Source organism: Bubalus kerabau, chromosome 1 (assembly GCF_029407905.1).
Source record: "Bubalus kerabau isolate K-KA32 ecotype Philippines breed swamp buffalo chromosome 1, PCC_UOA_SB_1v2, whole genome shotgun sequence".
Classification (NCBI taxonomy): domain Eukaryota; kingdom Metazoa; phylum Chordata; class Mammalia; order Artiodactyla; family Bovidae; genus Bubalus; species Bubalus kerabau.
The window spans coordinates 13,534,187-13,553,075 of record NC_073624.1 but is presented as its reverse complement, the minus strand read 5'-3'; the positions used below and the strand labels follow the sequence as shown (position 1 = coordinate 13,553,075).

The following is an 18,889-nucleotide window of genomic DNA, read 5'->3' as shown; positions in this document are numbered from 1 at the left end:
CCTGAGCCCCCTCCCTCCGTCCAGGGTCTCCAGGACTATCCTCAAAGGCAAAGGAAAGCAGCTGATGAATTTTCCAGAGGCTCTTCTGCAAATGTCCTTTATCATATGCAGCCTCAGGGCCCACATACTGGAAAGAGATGTCAGCCAGCCAGGGGGACCATGAATGTTCTCTATCCAAACATGGAACTTTCTCAAGGCCTGTGCTTTTGTTTAGTAGCAGGTGAAGTGGGCACAGAGGAGAAAAATGAGAGAAAGGACAAGGAAAACTGCCCAAGTGACCAAGAAACCTGGTGATGGAACAGTTCCCAGACTCTGAGGTCCTGGCTCTCCGTTCCCAGGGTGAAACATCATGTCCTCACGGGTTACAGGGGAAGGTCCTCAGAAACAGGGGAAGGGGCCCAGGGTGTATCTGCAGGGCTGCTGATGCTCTGTCCCAGCTGTACCATGAAGGCTACTAACTGGGCCAAAAAAGCAACGGAGTAGGGCAGGTAAGTGGGGCAAGTGCAGTGGACTTCTAGTGTGTGGATTGCATGCTCTGCAGTTCTCTGTCCTCTTAGTCAGACACAGATGTTAACACCCATCTCACCTTTACAGCAAGGAGATCGAACCAGTCAATCCTAAAGGAAATCAACCCTGAATATTCACTGGAAGGACTGATGCGGAAGCTGAAGCTCCAATACTCTGGCCACCTGATGGTCACTGGAAATGACCCTGATGTTGGAAAAGACTGAAGGCAAAAGAAGAGGGCAGCAGAGGATAAGATGGTTAGAGAACATCACCGACTCAATGGACATGAATGTGAGCAAACTCCACGAGATAATGGAAGACGGGGGAGCCTGGCATGCAGCAGTCCACGTGGTTGCAAAGAGTCAGACACGACTGAGCAACAGCAACAAGAGGTGCCATAAATATCAGAAAGCCTGACAACCAGGCCCCAAAGAATTAGGAGTTCCTTGTTCTCACATGAATGTAGAGGTAGATATTCCAGGGCTCAGATACTTATTCCATTTGCATCGACCCTAAGACCCACTTTTCTCTTTTTCACATTTTAACATCTTGGGAATCCGACTGTGCTTTACCAACAAACCAGGGTTTCATTAGCAGCAAGCACATCTCTTTCCTACTGATACTTAAGTAAAGGTGTGTCTTAAAATATGGACTGTGTTTCAATGAAAGACAATGTGTTCTTACCTTGGGGGCATTGCCTCACAGTTGCAGGGCGGCTGCTGCACCTTCGACCATCACGTCCAGATTGCAGATGGCAGGAAAAGAGACGTGGGAAGGACATTCAAGGTTTTTTCTTCTGGAAAATTTGTCTTTTTAGTTAGGAAGAAATGCTCCTTCCAAGAAATGTCCACTTTTATATTATTGACCAGAACTGGGTCGCATGGCCATCTGTTGGGTGCTGGGAAGGTAAGCTTTAGGTTCCCAGGTTCTGAGTGAGCCAACGTGTCGTGTCTGCTCCAGGAGGTAAAATGACAATCCCACGTTCTGGCTACTGTAAATAGAGCTGCACTATAGCCAGGACATGGAAACAACCTAAATGTCCATCAACAAAAGAATGGATAAAGAAGATGTGGTACATACATACAATGGAATATTACTCGGCCATAGAAAGGAATGAAATAGTGTCATTTGCAGCAACATGGATGGACCTACAGACTGTCATACAGAGTGAAGTAAGGAAGAAAGAGAAAAACAAATCTCATATATTAATGTGTATATGTGGAGTCTAGAAAACGGTATAGATGATCTTATTTGCAAGGCAGAAATAGAGAAATAGACATAGAGAACAAATGTATGGACACCAAGGGGGAAAATGAGGTGGGATGAGTTGGAAGATTGGGACTGACATGAGGGCTTCCTTTATAGCTCAGTCGGTAAAGAATCTGCCTGCAACGTAGGAGGCTCAGGTTCAATTCCTGAGTTGGGAAGATGGACCACATGCCAAGATCTTAGTTTTTTAAATGTTGAGTTTTAAGCCAGATTTTTCACTCTCCTCCTTCACTTTCATCAAGAGGCTCTTTAGTTCCTCTTTGCTTTCTGCCATAAGGGTGGTGTCATCTGCATATCTAAGGTTATTGTTATTTCTCCCTCCAATCTTGATTCCAGCTTGTGCTTCATCCAGTAACTATTCTCTAAAAAAAAAAAATTAATTTGAAAACATAGTATAATAACAAGCCCAGTCTCTGCCGTGTATAATAGTAGAAGCTGCCCAAGCAGCAGCTCTTTACCTCTGCTGCTGCTAAGTCGCTTCAGTTGTGTCCAACTCTGTGTGACCCCATAGACGGCAGCCCACCAGGCTCCCCCATCCCTGGGATTCTCCAGGCAAGAACAACTTACCTCCACTCACAAACAAAAAGGCACGACTTCTGCGCTGCGGTGAGGACACCAGCACGCTAAACAACCTCACTTCTTGGAACGTGGCAGCCAACACTCTAGGAATGCAAATGAGCTTTGCCCAGGGAAGAGCGAGACATACAAGATTCTGCAGAACTATCTCCACACGCTTATACACCTATTCATTTTCTGGTGCAAGATAAATAAACACACTGTTGTGCTTTGCTCACAAATGGTTTCTTTGGTTTTCCTCCACCAAGCGCAGCCCATCTCCTGCTCCTGCTCTTATGCACTCTCAGCCCTGCAACCCCTTCCAGCCTCAGTGGGAATGAGCCAGGCATCCTGGGCACCTGGCCATACCATGGATGTGCCCAGCTTTCTCAGGCAACTGGAAAGGAGCTGATCTCTCTTCAGCCTTTCATAAGGCTTCCCTGGTGGCTTAGATGGTAAAGAATCTGCCTGCAATGCCGGTGATATTTCAATCCCTGGCTCGGGAGATCCCCTGGAGAAGAGAATTGCAATCCACTCCAGTATGCTTGCCTGGAGAATTCCATGGACAGAGGAGCCCAATGGGCTATAGTCCATGGGGTCTCAAAGAGTCGGATACGACTGATCGACCAATACTTTCACTTACTTTCAGCTTCTCATAGAGTAACTCATGTAATCTTCCTGCGAATCTGCATGCAGGGTATAAGCATTCCTATTTGCCAAAACTACAGCTCGGAGAAGTTAGAGACATGTTCGGGGTCACCAGCTGGGAAGCAAGGAGCTGAGATACAAACCCAGGCTGCCTGCAGCCCGTTCCCTCCACGGCAGTGCCTCCCCCGTGTTGCCACTGTTTACCTCTCTGTTTAGGTCAGAAAAAAAAACACATCAGGAGGCCATGGAAAGAGTAGGTATTGCAACTACAGGGGGCCCTAGGACCCTAAGACCTCCGCCCTTCTGCCTGTGCTGGGCGGGCTGTGCTCTGGAGTCGCAGAGGTGGCCTGCACAAGACCAGCCAATCCGGTTCCCTCCTGAGACAGGTGAGGACTCGGAGGCCCTGAATGGCAACAAGAAGAAATGGAGCCAGGGCTCAGACCACAGCTTCTAGGCCACTTGCAGTTTCCAGCATGATCTTCAAGCTCTCCAACGACAGTCACTCACGGGGCCAGGCCAAGAAGCTGCCCCCACCATAGCTATCTTGTGGATTTCCATTTGTCAATTGCACAAAAATATTTCCAGGTAGAGGACCACAGGCCCAGCATTGTTCTGGAAATGGGGCAACGAACAAGAGGTAATGACTAGGTTCTCGTGCAGCTTATATTCTTGTACAGCAGACAGGAAGGTTGTGTCAAGGGCCACGGAGCTGCACTTTAGAACTGGGGTGAGGGAAGCACTCTCATAGGAGGTGGCTTACACGGGGAAGGATGAGAAAGAAGCAGCGGGTGAAGGTCTGGAGGAAGAACGGTCCAGGCAGAGGACAGAAGGCCTTGACAGGGAGAGGGCTTGGCTACCCTAGCAAAGAAGAGAGGCCACTGGGGCTTGATTCTGGAAGAGAAGAAAGTGACAGGTGGGAGCGGAGGCCAAGGGCAGGTCCCGTATAGCCCAGGGGCAGGGAGAGGGGCTTGGCTTTTGCTCTCCATACAATGAGAAGTCACTACAAAGTTTGCACCTGAGCCTGTGCTCTCACTTCAGCTTTAGAAAGATTGTTCTGGATGCTGGGGAAAGAGCAGAGAAGGGGCAAGAATACAAAGAGGCAGCTGAGTCCTCAAGCAGGGCCAGCAGTCCTCAGCTCATGTCCTCATTAAACTGTGAGCCTGGAGTTTTCACAAGGCTGCACTGCACAGCTGTGCGGGTTGTGTACTGCCCAACTCTGGGATGCCCATCGCTTAATCTACATACGGACGGCATCCTGCTTGCTTCAGCCCTTTGTGATTCTGAAAGACTCGTACCAGCCTGACATAGTCACGTCAAAGGAGCAAAATGAAAACCCCTTTAGTACCATTTCTCTACATGAAAGTGAGACACACAACAAATCACGGTGTCTAGGACGGGATCCTTAATCATACAATGATGTGAACAGGAGGAACCACAAAATCTAAAATAATCTTGTACCTTTAATGAATTCACATCCACTGGAAAATACATTAATCCCTTGGTTATCTGGCCCAGCACTTAAAAAAAGAATCATGGATGATCCCCCCAAAATGGATTATAATTGTAATTGATTTAAACATGCACCAGGGACTTCCCTGGCAGTCCAGTGGTTGAAATTCCTCCTTCCAATGCCGTGGGTGCAGGCTCCATCCCTGGTTGGGGAGCTAAGATTTCACATTTGGCCTCCAGGCGAAAAATTCAAAACATAAACAAGGAATGTTGTAACAAATTCAATAAAGACTTCAAAACTGATCCACATTAAAAAAAAAATCTTAATAAAATCAGCATGCACGGGACGATCAGTACTCACAGAGACAAGCTGCAGCTCTTCCACGGGCAATGGCATTTCAGTTCATATGACTGTCCAAACCTGACTCATGAATATTTAAAACAAACACAAATTCTTGTTCATTCTCTCATCAAACATGTGTTGAGAGTCTGCTGTACGTAGCCAGACACTGCTGGGTCTTGGAGCAAACAACCTGTATGTCCCCAGCTTTCATGGACCTTGGCGTCTAATGGTCTGCACAGACACTAAACAAGGAAAAACACACAAATACATAGACCGTTATAACTTGTAATAAGGACTAGAAAAGGACAGAGAAGAGATTAGGGTGGGGGAGACTCCTTTAGGTTGTAAGGATCAGAGAACAAATCCCTGGTGCCATTATGATGACCATAGCCACCACGGCTATGACATCTTTCCATGGCTCTCCCGCCTCATTCTCCTCGCTCTCTCTTCAAGCAAATATTTGCCCAGGAATTCACTCTCTTACCCCCATTATCCTCCTTGCCCACCCCAAGCCCTCCAAGCTCTGGGACCCTGAAGCAAGCAGATAATCCTCAGAACCAGCACCACATATCAAAGTGTTCTCGGAAGGACAGCAGTGAGCAATCTTGAAGGAAGAGCTTAGTTTCTTGTCCAGGAATTGGACCTGGGTAATGTAGATGAAAACCAGGAATCCCAGCCACGAGTCCACCAGGTGTGCGGGAGCAAGCACACAGCCCCTGGAGTCCCCACATGAACCCCCAGAATTGACTCTGCTGCACAGATGGCCTTGGCGGCCCCACAGCAGACTGGCAGACAGACTCCCAGGCCAGCCAGGGAGCAGAGCAGCAGAGAGCATCATAGAAGAGCCCTAACCCCTGCCGGGTCCCCCAGCCTCTGGCAGGGCCAGACCCCAGGCACAGACTCCCCAAAAACGTCTTTGCCAAGTCTGCCCAGGGCTGTGCTGCTGAAACTTACCGCATCGCCTGAGTGTATCCAACAGGCTTAAGAGCCACTGCCCCCAGCAGACCGGATCTGGGAAATTTACATCAACCACATTTTAGATTGGGCCCAAATCATGATCTATGCTGTCAGCAGAGCCTCTGGCTGGTTTCATAATTTATCCCACAGGTATCGAGGTCTATTACTGTCCAGCTGTGCTCAGAGCTAGAGAAATAAAGATGAATGGAACCCAGTCCTCACTCTCCAACAATTTCCAGCTGACCAACTGTAGCACCCTTGGGGTGTCCTGAGCTAGAGCACCCATTAGTCCAAATGGCACCTTTTACACAAGCTAGGAAGAGGGACCCCCTCTAGGCCAATGTAGTCTGACGGACAGATGGGGCCGGCCACTGGTCCCCCTCTGTCCCTTCATCTGAGCACCCTGATGCAGCAAGCAATCTTGCCTCTGAGCTGGAAGGTCATGATGGGCTGACAACTTACAGTCCGTGTCTAGCAGATGTTTCTGCTCCCGTGGGATTCGCATGTTAATGACGTCTTTCAAATGGAAAACAGACCCAAAAAGTCCCGTGACAGTGGAGGGAGGAGTAAGCCAGCTCTGAGAAGGTAAGAGCTGCAAACTCAAGCCAGCATGGTGTTTATTGGAACATAAGAAACCATAATGCTTAAAATACACAAGAGCTCATATTCAGAGCAGCAACCAGTATTAAAGGGAACCAAGTGATAGATAGAGTGGGAGCTTTTATAGTCGCTGTGGGACCCAGTTACACTGCAGCAGTGACTGTGCTATAATTATTCTTGACTTGTTTAATGTGTTTTTAGTATTTTAATGCCACAGGGTGCGGCACGCGCACCAGTGAGGAAACACACACATACGCAAAGGTTGGAAACCTTTAGTCTACCAGGAAAGAGGTGTAAAGGAAAGAATTCTGGCTCCCTGACTCAATTCTTACCGGAGACCTCAGATCAAAAAGACAAGACACACAGTTCTACCTGGAGAGGTCAAGGAGGACTTCCTGAAGGAGGTGAGAATGCAAAGAACCTTGAAGACTGAGTAGGAGCTTCCTGAGCAGACAGGATGGGGACAGCCTTGTGCAGATGTGAGAGGAAAGAGCAAGCTCTGTGTACATCCTGGCTGTAGGCTGTGATGTGGCTGGATGTGGGGACGGGATGAGTAAAGGAGGGGGAAGGAGGGGAAGGGAAAGCAGCTCATGAAAGAAAATCAAGGACGTGGCTCTGTTCCTTTTATTTCCCCTCAATTCAATGCCCTCCCAAACCCTGCAGAAAAGATAAGATTAGTCTGAAGACATACGATGGCACTTTCTTTGGGATCAGTAAGATTCCACAAGCCTGCATCTTTAACTTGAGTGAGAAATGGGTAGTTTGCAGAAATACCCAGGGCCCGGCTCTGCCGAACAGAAGCCCATGTTCAGGATCAGTGATGCAAAATGAAAATGGGGGCCTCCTGTTAGAAAATTACAGAGAATTTCAAGACAGCACCAACAAAGCATTAAATGAAGGACAAGCCTCTTTGTATCATCCATGACTTTTTCTAAGTGCTGAGCCAGATAATCAAGGGATTAATGTATTTTCCAATGGGCATGAGGTAATTAAAAGTACAAGATTCATGCCATTTTCAGAAAATTGCATGGACCTAGAGATGATCATACTAAGTCAGCAGTCCCCAACCCCATATTGGCATTAGGGTCAAATCTTATATATAATGGAATACTATTCAGACATAAAAAAAAGAATGAAAATTTGTCTCCAAGTCAGCATCATGGATGGACTTGGAGGGCGTTATGCTAAGTGAAATAAATCAGAAGGAAAAAGACAAACACCGTACAATGTTACTGACATGTGGAATTTAAAAACTACAACAAACTAGTGAATATAACACACAAAAAAGGCAGACTCACAGATACAGAGAACAAACTAGTGGTTACCAGCGGGGAGGGGGAGGGCAGGGGCAATAGAGGGGTAGGGGACAAAGAGGCACAAACTATTACGTGGAAAATAAGCCACAAGGAAATACTGCATAACATGGGGAATATAGCCAATATTTTATAATACGTATAAATGGAGTATAACCTTTAAACATTGTGAATCACTGTATTATACCTGTAACTTATATAATATGCATCAACTACACTTCAAATGTTTTAATTAAAAAAAAAGAATGTAAAATCTCTAAGTCAAAATGCTCCCTTTATGTCATTTTTACCTCATACATTTTGAAACTGTGCACAAAGATTTATGAGAACATAAGACCAAAGCAGAACAAAAGCCTCTTCTGGGACTATTAATTCTTTTGGCTTCAAATTCCATCGTATCTTACGTTAACAATGGCACACCTACTTCCCGTGGTTAGCGTTTCCACTTCTTCACTTTGCAACTTCCTGCCTTATACTCTTGCATCCCCATTTAAACAACACATACCTGGATTTTGTTTTGTTACCCAATATGAGAGGCACAGCCTTTTAAAGGACACTTTAACCAGGGCACACAGATTGTGAGCACTGGAATACAAGGATGCATTTTGTCCATAAACTTGTGTTTTCTATTCAGAGTGCTTTCCTATTGTTTCTTTTCTTTTTTTTTCGTTTCTTACTTTCGTTGTATTAATCACGTTTTAGTTGTTGTGTTTCCCTTCTCTCTTTTAACAGTTTATAATGTATATATCCCATTTCTAGTCTTCTTTTTTTAAACCTTTAATTTTTTTTCAGTAGAAGAAAATGAACAGTTTTATTTCCAATGGTGTGTGGTCTTCAGCTGATAACTACTTTATCTTGCCCTGTTTGTTGTTGTTAATTTTTAGCAATGTTAAGTTACACAGATATTTTCTTCTTGTGAAAAACAAAAACATTATGGATTTGGTCAATTCCTCTTTGATTACATCCCCAATGCCAGTCCCCTCTCAAAAAGTAGTGACTATATTAAGTTTAAAGATATCCTTCTAACATTTTCCATGGATTATAATATATATATTATATATACATTCAGTACATGTGGGCTCAGTCACTCAGTCGTGTCCAGCTCTTTGTGACCCCATGAACTGTAGCCTGCCAGGTTCCTCTGTCCATGGGATTTCCCAGGCAAGAATACTGGAGCGGGTTGCCACGTCCTACTCCAGGGGATCTCCCCGACCCAGGGATTGGGTCTTGCATCTCCTGCATTGACCAGCTGATTCTTTACCACTAGCGATACCTGGGAAGCCCCACATTCAATACACATATATTCACGAAAACTGGTATTTTCTTCAATCCCATTTCTAGAAATCTGTTACGAAGAAATAATTTAATAAGTAGGCCAAAATATTGGAGAAGGAAATGGCAACCCACTCCAGTATTCTTGCCTAGAGAATCCTGCGGACGGAGGAGCCTGGTGGGCTGCTGTCTATGGGGTCGCACAGTTAGACACGACTGAAGTGACTTAGCATGCATTGGAGAAGGAAATGGCAACCCACTCCAGTGTTCTTGCCTAGAGAATCCCAGGGACGGGGGAGCCTGGTGGGCTGCTGTCTATGGGGTCACACAGAGTTGGACACAACTGAAGCAACTTAGCAGCAGCAGGCCAAAATATATGTGAAAAAATGTTTCACAACCACACTGTGAAATTTTTAATTAAAAACATTCTAAATATTCATCAATAGAAGACTGGTTAAGTAAATTATGGTATATTCATATATTACATCAAAGGTGATGTAATATATTCTTAATTTCATTGACATAAAACTGTGACTAGAATGTATTTTTAAAAGAAATAAGGACTTCCCTGCTGGTCCACTGGCTAAGCCTCTATGCTCCCAGTGCAGGGAGCCCAGATTTGATCCCTGGTCAGGGAACTAGATCCCACAGGCTGCAAGTAACACCCGGCAGAGCCACATACATAATAAATATTTTTTAAAAAAGAAGAAGAAAGAGAAATAATCAGGTTACAATCACACACACACCAGTATGCACACATGCACACAAACATACACACACTAGGGAAAGGGTATTGACATAATAATCCAGTGATTCCCTCTGATGGCTAAGATTTCAAGTGATTTTGCTTTCTTCAGTATCTTATATTAATTGAATTTTTACAATCAGCATACACAGATGTTATAATTTTAAAAATATTTAAAAAATCTTTTCCAAAAAGATTAATCCTAAATGACATAAATGCTCCGGGAATATTTGTCATCTTTATCCCAAGGTTTCTCCTCCTCCCTGGCATGTTGCCTTTGACGCTGGGAGATCCTATGTCCGCATTATAAAAGCAAGCTCTGGAGAACTTCTAAATAAGGAGGAAAGAGGGTTAGCATCATGTGCTATGCATACTAAAAACATCCAGCTGCAAATAATCGGTGTCACTTTGCGTGTCACTGGTATCATTTGCTCAGCTGTCAGTCCTTATGTTTTCTGAACCCTAAACACGTTTTTCTGTGTTTTGCCTTAAATAATATTCTTCTGGAAAAGAAGCAGGCAGTAAAGCCCTTCGTGAAGAATGCCAAGAGCATGGCAAGCAGTCTAAGCAACGCTTCTGACACTGTTAATGAAAATCAATAATTATTTCAAGTACTCATTAGTGCAATTAATGCTCTTGGCGTCATTGGAAGTGTGCCTCACAACCGCTGAAAAACTCCTACTCCTGGTGGAACATTTCTGTCCTGGGAATTATCCCTGAGATCGTGAGGTTTGGGGCCACAATCATTTTGTTACTACCTCCTATTAAGCACCAGGAGTTGTTGCAAAAAAGAGTAGCTTGGTCATTAAGCTCCCAGTTAAATGCAGGCTGAAGTCAAGCTGATCAATATTTAATATCTTGTCATTCCCCTGTCCCTTTGGAAGAGGCTCACCAGAGGCTACTTAACGCTATCTGTCACATGAAGAAACCAAGACCAGCTCCCGCACCCTGGGGGTAGAAAGAGTATTAAGAAGAGTTTCTCCTGATTTTAAATAAAGATAAGGGGCCAGGCTGTCACACAAGCTAAAGGCTGTACACATGAGGGGAGTGCTTTCTACCTGGTTGAGTCCACCTGCAGGAACAGGGCTATTTTTCCTGAAAAGGGCTGGCAAAGTCTACACAAAGAGTTCTTATCCAGACCACATCAGGACTGCGGTTTAACAAGCAGGCATGTCAGGGAGCAGGAGGAGAGGTTGTCAAGGGAAACTTCATTTCCTTGCAACCCTCCTGGGTGCTGACTGCAAATTGTTTGGGAAGACAGGCTTGTCCTGGAGGATGGAGAAAGCCAGGTTTTACATTTCCTGACCTGTGATGGCCAGGGTCCAACCTGAACGCTAGGCTGATACACCCAATGTCCTGGGGGCGGGGATGCCAAAAACATCAGATCATGCTCTTCAGTGTGTGTGTGTGTGTGTGTGTGTGTAAGCGTCCACCCAAATAATAAGGTATTTTCTGTGACTCCATCTCTAGGAGTGGACATAGATACCACTGCCAGGAAACCAGGATATCAAGCCCCATGCTGGCATGAAGGGGACCCCACAAGACCTACTCTGAACCTGCAAGCAATAGGCGATGGTCATTTTAGATCTCAGGAAAGAAGTCTAAATGGCATTATTATTTTTACATCTCTAAAGGAGTCTCAACGACTCCCACCCTCCAGCACTCCGTGATGGCTCTCGCTCAGACATAAGGCAGCAAACAGTGCTGAGTGCAGACTGGAAGCAGAAGCTGCCAGCCTCCAGCCCGGGGCAGAGAGTGCACTGCAGGCCTGGACGAGGTGCGTGCATGCTTCAGTCGTGTCCGACTCTTTGCAACTCCATGGACTGTAGCTTGTCAGGCTACCCTGTCCATGGGACTCGCCAGGCAAGAATACTGGAGTGGGTTGCCATGACCTCCTCCAGGGGATCTTCCTGACCCAGGGATCGAACCCATGCCTCTTGTGTCTCCTTCATTGGCAGGCAGATTCTTTACCACTAGTGCCTCCAGGGAAGCCCAGGATGAGGAGCACAGATCTCCAATCTGGGACTAAAACTCCTCCTTCACTGTAGCTTCCTACTGGGGGTTTCACCAGCCCCTCCTGGTTTTTTCCTCAAATGAAGGACTTTGTTGTTATAGTTCAGTTGCTCAGTTGTGTCTGATTCTACGCAACCTTGCGGACTGTAGCCCACCAAGCTCTTCTGTCCATGGGATTTCCCAGGCAAAAATACTGGAGTGAGTAGTCATTCCCTTCTTCAGGGGAGATTCCTGACTCAGGGATCAAACCCAGACCTCATGCACTGATACGCAGGCTCTTTACCACTGAGCCACCAGGGAAGCCCAAATGAAGGACTATTCTTCCCATTTTTCAGATGCAGGAGCCAAGGCCGGGACCCAACAGCCAAGTCCAAGCGTCTGTGACTCAGTGCTCAGAGCTCCAGGAGCCGGTGTGGGGAGCTACAAAAGGGGGTCCTGGCCTGCATAAGGAGAGCCTTTGGAGGAGCAAGCTTGACCAGGAAACCATGGCCTTCTTCACATGAACACAGGAGGAGGATGGGAATGGAATACGTCCAGCTCACATCTCACTTACCTCTCCTCACCAAGGTGGTCCAAGTCGACCCCCAGTTCCCTTCCCCACAGGGGCTGGATCCTCAGCCACTCTGTCATCTTCTCCAAGCATGTCCTGTGAAACAGAACGGAACGGAACGGATCAGGCTCTTGTTGGTGGAGCAGCACCTGGAGGGGGCCAGGGGTCCATTCTTTCAAAGAAGGTGAGGACAAAGCAAAGACCAAAGTCTAGGATTTCATGACCATGAGCCTGATATGGGAACACGGGCCACGTGTGGCTACTGAACACTTGAAATGTGTTAAGTGCAGCTAAAGCACTAAATGTTTTATTTCAGTTAATTTAATTAACCTAAATAAATGTAAAAACTGACCATTTGAGGGACTTCCCTGGCAGTCCAGCGGTTAAGACTGCAATTCCTCTGTAGGGACGCAGGTTCGATCCCTGGTATGGGAACTAACATCCTGCATGCCACACAGTGTGACCAAAAAAATAAATCAGTAAAAATGAAAAATTGGTCATTCGATTTGGTTTTTGGAAACCATGTGTCGAGCAAACTTAGGTTTATAAATCTACTTTCTCAATCTTAAATTTTATGAAATCTAAATGCAGAGCAGACATTTCCAATGAAAAGGGAGCATCTGAACTCAGAGGTGCTATGAGTGTACAACGCACACCAGGGCTGGAAAACTCAGTAGGAAGAAAATCTAAAATACCCCTTTAATAACTTTTATATTGATGCGTCCTGAAGTCATCACATTCTAGATATACTGTGTTAAATAAGATGTATTATGAAAAGTCATTTCACCTGTTTCTTTTTTTACATTTTTTTTTTTAATGTGACTACTGGGAAATTTAAAATTACGTATCACATTTCCATGGGTTCACTACTCTCAATGTTAATGTTGCCAGGGACAGTGCTGGAAAGCGGACAGCCAGGCCCAGAGGTTCATTTGTCACTGGTCCTCTCATATTGCTAAAAGGTCCCTCTGGAACATTTTCCAGCCCTCTCTTTTCTAATTACTGTTTCAACAACACTAACTTCCATGGGCACGCACATCTCCTGCTCCTCACCCCCACAGCCTCTTCTCCGCTCAAGCCTCCTCCCTCTTCTCTCCTCCACCGTTTTGAAACTACCTTCTACATCTCCTCCCACCCATTTCTCAGGGCTTTTTCTTTACCGTTACCTTCTCTGGCACATCTATGTCACTTCATTAGAAGTTAAGGTGCTCCCCAGAGGTCAATGTCCTCCCCAGAGGCCAAGGTGCTCCCCAGAGGTCAAGGTCCTCCTCAGAGGTCATGGAAGGTGAGAGAGAGGCCCTCATATTCCATCTGCTCTGTTCTCTCTCCCACCACAGGCTCAGCCTTCACCCCAAGTGTAGTGCCGGGGGTCCACAGCCTCTCCCTTGCCCAGCCCACCACCTTTTCTTTCTCACTGACCTTGTGTCTCAGGATGGATTTCTGGGAAACAGGCTGTGCACAGAGATGGACAGCCCAGCGTCAATGGGAAGGACTCTTGGAGACACGACTGTGAGAAAGCCAGAGAGTGAGGCCGGGCAGACAGCGAACTTGAACTGGATGCCATTTCCCCAGGAGCTGAGCCCTCAGAAAGCCCTGGAGCCCGGATGGCCTCAGAGGCCTCCAGAGCAGAAGCAGGTCACCTGAGTGGATCTAGATGCCCCTAAAGGGACTGAAGGCAGGAGAAGGGACAATAGAGGATGAGATGGTTAGATGGCATCACCGACTCAACGGACATGAGTTTGAGTAAACTCCGGGAGTTGGTGATGGACTAGGAGGCCTGGCGTGCTGTGGTCCATGGGGTCGCGAAGAGTAGGACACGACTGAGCGGCTGAACTGAACTGAACTGAAAGGTGGGGGATCGCCCCCACCTCCAGCAGAGACTGTCTCAGAAGCCCCCAAAGTTGTACTCTTAGTCAAGTCTAATGCTGCCTCCTCTTCAGCATCCCTGGAGCCGGGGTCCTGCAGGACCTGCCCCTCCCCCACCTCCTACTCCAGTGATGTGGCCCCTGGCACCGCGCAGACCCCCGCCAACCAGGACAGTTTCTTTCACCCACTTCTTTCCCGCTTAGACTGGGGTCTGTCTTCAGCCAGGCCCACTCTGCCCCGTCTACACTTGTCCTGCAACTCAGCCTCCCGGCTCTCCAGACCTCGGGTTGGCTCCCTCACCCCCAGCACCACAGTGGCCTCCTTTCTGAGACCCGCCCCCCTCCACTTTCAGCTGCACACCCCCTTCCCTCCCCCCCACGACCTCCCACCCCATAGCTCTAGAGAGCTGTCCATTGCATCTTCCCCAGTCACACCCCCCCACCCCATTTCAGGTCTTCCTCCATGGGGACCACGGACCCCACCGAGACCGCCCACCCCACCTCCCCTCTGTCCACCTTTCACAGTCCTGGGAGGCCTGTCAGCTCTCCCCCGGCTCTGTCTTCCGTGACCCAGCAGTCTAGCAAATGGGTAACCGAGCTCTCTGTGGTCAAGTCTTAAGAGACCACGAGTTGGGTAAGTTCTGGCCTTTGCTACTTGGGGAAATGGGAATAGCTGTCTCGCCCTGCCGGTTAGATCCAGTTTAGGCAGCTCTGCCCCTGCGGGAGGCCAGGACAGGACAAGGTTTGGGGAGGCGGGTGTCGGTCTCTACTGCTTCTCTTCCTTTTCCTCCAGTCCCGGAGGGGATCTTGGCTCCCCCAGGGCCCAGGAAATGGGAAGCTGACAGCACACAAGACTCGCAGAGAGCTAGGGCAGCGATGGGGTCGTCCTTGTGTGGGGGCTCTGCGGGTTGGGGAGGAGGGGAGGGAGGCTCTGTGATAAGGGCTGGTTCTTGGGGTCCCTGGGCAACCTCTCGCCCCCCACCCCACCACCACGGCTAACTTCTCCCAGGACCCTACCGGTTTAACGCCCCACTAGGAGCCGACTCGGGGTTGAGGGGGCGGGGGGGCGGGGGGCAGCGAGCCCTGGCGGAGGCCCAAGTGGGGACTTGCAGGCCCCCCGACATCTATCCATCCATCTGTCCATCCCCGCTCCTCGCAGGGACCCCGGGGCCACCCCCCCAGAGCCCTGATTCCCACTGGATTCGCCCCCGCTCTCCGAACGAGAGAAAGACCAACCCCAAACAAAGACCGGCGCAGCCGGCGGGGCGGCGAGAGAAGGAGCCCGGGCATTGGAGGGGCCGGGGGTGGGCGCTCGGGAGGCGGGGCGCGTCCGCAGGAAGTGCCGATCTCGATCTCGGGGCTGAGCGCGGCTGCGGTGCTGACCCGCCAGCCCTGCAGCCCCCAGCCGGCCCGGCCCCGGCGGCCCTCGCTGCGGAGCCCGCAGCCGGTGAGTGCGGCGGGGGCGCGGGAGGGGGCCCGGCGGCCGCTCGGGACTCCGAGGGAGGGGGCTGGAGTGGGGGGTGCCCGGGGCCCAGCGCGGCGGCCCATTCTGGAAAGGAGGGGCAGGATGGGACGGGCACGCAGTGCTGGCTGCCCTGTCCCCAGCGGGTGTCCGCAGCTGTCCTCCCGAGACGCCCGTCTGCACTTTGTGTCTTGGAAGGAAGTTCAGTGCACGCTGTCCCTCCTCCAGACGTCACTCCCTTTGTCCACCCTGACTCCTGGCGGCTCTTATGCGCGACCCGAGGTGACAGGTCGAGAGCCATCCCAGCTAGCACGGAAGGGTCCTTGGCTCAATGTGGGCCGCTGGCATGTCTCTCCAGGCATCAGGCTGTTCTCGGTGCAGGAGTCGTCTGTCTGCTGGGCAGGCTGGTCCACAAGTCCATGGGCACATCTATGTATTGGGGTACTCGGCCCTGCAGGGCCTGTCACCCGCGTGCCCTGCCCCTTCCTGTGCGTGCAGCTGGCTGGCTTGTGTGCAAGGGCAGGAGGTGTGAAAGGTTCTGGGTGTGTTGTTTTCACCAGCTCTATGTCCACACACGTGACTTGGCTGGAGAACATGGAAGGGGCTCCGGAAAGCATCTAGAGCTGGGTCTCAGGTGCCGAGCGTGAGGGGTTGGTGCTGGTGGTCTTTGCGTGTGGGTACACACTGTGGGGCAGGGTGGAGAGGTAAGGCTTCCCTGGTAGCTCAGTGGTAAAGAATCCGCCTGCCAGTGCAGGAGACAGGTTCAGTTCCCGAGTTGGGAAGATCCCCTGGAGAAGGGAATGGCTACCCACTCCAGTATTCTTGCCTGGAGGATCCCACGAGCAGAGGCAGGCTGCAGCCCGTAGGGTTGCAAAGAGTTGGAGAGGAAAGAGCTTCTGGAAAAACCCCAAGTGCCCTCTAGCTCCTGGACTCTTGGGGACACGCCTCAGGTAGGTGGACATGTAGGGAGAGACCGGGGCTGTGGGCAGCTGCATTAGAGGTGGCCTTAGAGGCCTGAGTTTGAACCAGTGATCTGTCCCCTGCTCCTGTCATCCTGGGGCTCCATTGCTTTGGGTCTAATAAGTGCTGTCCTGCCCACCTCTCGAAGTGGCTGGCTGCTTATTTAAGTGAGCTGAGTCATGGAAGAGTGCTTTGGCAGCAGGCAGGCTCTGAGGGCACAGGCCGAGGGCTGGGCCACAGTTCCAGTCAAGGATTTGGGGAGTGCCTGCAGGAGACCCGGGTTCGATCCAGGTCAGGAAGATCCCCTGGAGAAGGGAATAGCGACCCACTGTAGTATTCTTGCCTGGAGAATCCCATGGACAGAGGAGCCTGACGGGCTACAGTCCATGGGGTCACAAAGAGTCGGACATGACTGAGCGACTAACATTTTGGGGGGCCCACCCTGCGGGCAGTGGAAGGAGCTGTCTTTTCACTGCTTCCCTGCATGTTTCAGAGATGAGAGTGTGTGTCCAACGCCAGCCTTGATCCCCTGGAGTGTGAGGTTTGTGCAGGCCTGCCTGGGGCAGGCCCTTTGGTGTGGACGCCTCGGCAGCCCACGAGGGCAGCTGGCTCGATGGGTTCTCACCTTGTAGCCCTGGAGCAGCTGGGCTGTAGAGAGCCTTCTCCAGGCAGGCCGGGACCTTCACACCCACTGGCTGGCTTTTCTCCTTGTGTGACCCCTGGGCTCGGCCAGGGCACCTTCCACAGCTCAGGCCAGGGAGGTGGCAGAGAAGGGAGATCTCTGTCCCAAGTCACCAGCCTCATTTCAGTTCAGTTCAGTTCAGTCGCTGAATCGTGTCCGACTCTTTGCGACCCCATGGGCCACAGCACTCCAGGCCTCCCTGTCCACCGCCAACTCCCAGAGTTTACTCAAGCTCATGTCCATTGAGTCGGTGATGCCATCCAACTGTCTCATCCTCTGCCCGCCTCTCCTGCTGCCTTCAATCTTTCCCAGCATCAGGGTCTTTTCAGATGAGTCAGTTCACCAGCTTCAGGGTTCTCTCTTCTGGTCACAGGGGCTCCTGCCCACGCTGGACCTGCCGAGGAAGCCCGGGAGGGTCTCTAGAGTCCTGGCAGCCCCAGACACCGGGGTGTGGTTGTGCTTTGTGGCCCCTGGATGTCACCTGTCACCGAGGCTTCTTGGCCTATAGTAGCTGCTTAGGAAACGTTGAGAGGAAAACTGGGTTCAGTCCAGCTCAGCTTCCTACCCGCTGTGTGACCTGGGGAAAGTCCCTTCACCTCTCTGGGCTGTTCCCTCGTCTTTGGTTGAGATCGGCATCTTTCCAGGTTACAATTCTGATCTTGACTCACATTTCACATCCTCAGAGAGGAAGGGACTCTTTATCTAAAGCAGCCGTCTCCTGGCCTCAGTCACATTGCCCTGGTCTGTTTCCTTCCTAGCACCGTCTGACCCTCTCTTGCCAGCATCCGACCTCACAGAGAGCTTCGCTGAGGAGCGGCCCCGCCTGGGTCCTGCTACCTGCCGGCTCATCGCGCCTGGAACCCGGTGGGTGCTCCGAGAGGCTGTGTCAGTGAGTGAGTGAGTGACTCAGTGAGGAGTGTGTCTTTCCCCTTGTGTTCCTGGAGCTTGTGCAGGAGCTGCAGCCCCATAGGCAGGTCCTGGGGCCGCGCACCCCAGCTCTGGGCCGATCTGAGTTACAGGCTGGCTTCTGGGTAGGACTTCCTTTGACGAAAGGGCCCTCGCACTATAATAAAGCTAGAAAACCATTGCATCCAAAGACGATAGGGCCCTTTCAATACCAGTACTGGGACTGGGAATATCCCATACTCGGGGAGGACCAGAGCAGAGGTTCAGATGCTCAGAGCTATCATCCCACCAGGTGTCTCTGCTTGGCCATGGATTCCATCATATGGTTGATTTTTTGCAACTGGTTTAATTTCCTGAGCTTTGGGTCAAGGCTAGTGGGAAATTGATTCCACACATGGTATGGCACGGGGCACTGAATCAGGAGGCTACAGCAGGGATCACAGAGTGAACGGAATGCACGCTGATATGGGAGAACCTTCTGTCACTGTCCTCCCTTGGGTGTGTCCCAGGCCACCTGCCCAGATATGTCTCTCCTAGGAGATTGCTCAACCTGGTTCTCTTGAGTAGATGGCAGTGGAGGACGCCCTTGTCTTTGAGTGATTCTTGAGCCTGGAGGCCAAGGTGGACGGCAGGCCCTGCCCTGTATTTAAGCAGCCATGGGAAATGTCCCTCCTCCGTCGCTTCTTGTAAATTCACCTGTGAATGGCGGGGTGACTCCGTGTCCAGTGCTGTGCCTGGGTTTGGGATATAGTTCATCACCGCCTTTGCTAAACCCCGAGGACCAGGCATCAGT

General features: G+C 49.9%; 1 protein-coding gene across 1 annotated transcript in view; it reads left to right on the top strand.

The window, feature by feature from the left end:
- The first annotated feature begins 15,193 nt into the window (after window positions 1-15,193).
- TSPAN11 (tetraspanin 11) overlaps window positions 15,194-18,889 on the top strand; it is a 61,487-nt gene continuing 57,791 nt past the window's right edge. The window contains exons 1-2 of the mRNA XM_055566061.1: window positions 15,194-15,533; window positions 17,949-18,054. The gene's annotated coding sequence lies outside the window, so the exon portion shown is untranslated. The remainder of the gene's footprint in view (window positions 15,534-17,948; window positions 18,055-18,889) is intronic.